This window comes from Myotis myotis, unplaced genomic scaffold (genome assembly GCF_014108235.1).
Source record: "Myotis myotis isolate mMyoMyo1 unplaced genomic scaffold, mMyoMyo1.p scaffold_m19_p_10, whole genome shotgun sequence".
Classification (NCBI taxonomy): Eukaryota; Metazoa; Chordata; class Mammalia; order Chiroptera; family Vespertilionidae; genus Myotis; species Myotis myotis.
Window position 1 is genome coordinate 39,459,020 of NW_023416314.1, and position 2,185 is coordinate 39,461,204.

The 2,185-nt window shown below is 39.4% G+C and overlaps 1 non-coding gene across 1 annotated transcript; it reads right to left on the reverse strand.

Annotated features, from left to right (window-relative positions):
* Window positions 1–2,022: 2,022 nt before the first annotated feature.
* Window positions 2,023–2,185, reverse strand: LOC118665523. Its single transcript, XR_004970642.1, has one exon. It is a non-coding gene; the product is annotated as a U1 spliceosomal RNA (small nuclear RNA).

A 2,185-nucleotide genomic window follows, 5' to 3' on the forward strand; every position in this document is an offset into this window, starting at 1 on the left:
CCATGGTCCTAACGCCCATGGTTAAGGTTTCAGAACCACAGAAAATCAGAGATCCTTAGAGATAGAGTGACCATGCCATTCATTGTTCAAATCAGGACAACTTGGAGAGCCTAAGCAGTGACGGCGAACCTTTTGAGCTCGGCGTGTCAGCATTTTGAAAAACCCTAACTTAACTCTGGTGCCGTGTCACATATAGAAATTTTTTGATATTTGCAACCATAGTAAAACAAAGACTTATATGTTTGATATTTATTTTATATATTTAAATGCCATTTAACAAAGAAAAATCAACCAAAAAAATGAGTTCGCGTGTCACCCCTGACACGCGTGTCATAGGTTCGCCATCATTGGCCTAAAAGGATACTATTAATAATTACGATTGGCACAACAGTCATAAATGTGGACTGTTCTGGAACTTACAGCCACGCTACCTAGAAATCACCTGGTCTTAGGCCTAGCTCATTTTTACTTTTTAAAACATTATGGTAAAATGTATATAACATGAAATTTTCTATTTTAACCAGTTTAAGTGCACAATTCAATGGCATTACCTACTTTCACAATATTGCACAACCATCACCATTATAATTTCCAAAAATTTTCATCACAAGAATAATGCTCCTGTGAACATTTCTGTACACATTTTTGTGTAGACATATGTTTTCAATTCTCTTGGGTGTATACCTAGAAGTGGAAATACTGAGTCATATGACAAGCATATGTTTAACTTTGTGAGGAAAAAAACTGGTTTTCAAAGCGGTTGCACCGTTTTGTATTCCCGACAGCAATGTCTGATGGTTCAAAGTGCTCCACATCTACTTTAATACTTCCTTTTTTTCTGTTTTTATTTAATTTATTTATTTTTAATCCTGACCCGAGGATATTTTCCCATTGACTTTTAGAGAGGGTGGAAGAGAGAGGGAAAGACAGAAATATAGATGTGAGAGAAACACATCGGTTGGTTGCCTCCTGCACGCTCCCCCACCAGGGCCCCTGCAACTGAGGTACATGCCTTTGACTGGAATCAAACCTGGGACCTTTCGGTTTGCAGGCCGATGCTCTATCCACTGAGCCAAACCAGCTAGGGCTCTGTGTTTTTAATTATTAGCTATGCTAGTGAGTTTGCAGTAGTATCTTGTGGTTTTGATTTGTATTTTCCCAGTGATTAATGATGTTGAGTATTTTTTCATTTGATTATTGGTCATTTATATGTCTTCTTTGGAGAAATGCCTATTTAATCCTATGTTTTTCATTTGGTTGTTTTTCTTTTTATTGTTGAGTTGTGAAAGTTCTTTATATATTCTGGATACTAGACTCCTATCAGATTTATAATTTGTAAATATTTTCTCCCATTCTAACTGTTATCTTTTAACTTTCTTGATGGTATATTTTGGTGCATAAGAGTTTTCATTTGTAATGCAGCCCACTTTATCCTTTTTTATTACTTGTGCTTTTGTGTCATATCTAAGGGACCATATCTAAGAGACCTAATGTAAGGTCACAAAGATTTTCACTTACGTTTTCTTTTCTTTTTTTAAAAAATATATTTTATTGGTTCTTTACAGAGAGGAAGGGAGAGGGATAGAGAGTTAGAAACATCAATGAGAGAGAAACATCGATCAGCTGCCTCCTGCACACTCCCCACTGGGTATGTGCCTGCAACCAAGGTACATGCCCTTGACCAGAATCGAACCTGGGACCCCTGAGTCCACAGGCCGACGCTCTATCCACTGAGCCAAACCGGTTAGGGCTGTTTTCTTTTTTTAAAATATGTTTTTATTGATTTCAGAGAGGAAGGGAGAGAGAAACATCAATGATGAGAGAATCATTGATTGGCTGCCTCCTGCACGCCCCCTACTGGGAAGAGATCACGCCCGCAACCCAGGCATGTGCCCTTGGCCGGAATCGAACCTGGGACCATTTCATCCGCAGGCCAACTCTCTATCCACTGAGCCAAACCGGCTAGGGGCATCCACTTATGTTTTCTTATAAGAGTTTTATAATTTTAACTCTTTTTCCCCCTAGAGGAGAGCATGAACACAGTCCCCCACTACCACAAATTATGCAGTCGAGTTTCCCACGTTTAAGGAAATCATAGGGGTCAGCATATCCAGGGTGCAGTGCATAAGCCTGGCCCCGGAAAAACAACCTTTGTGATCATGGTATCTCCCCTGCCTGTAAGCAT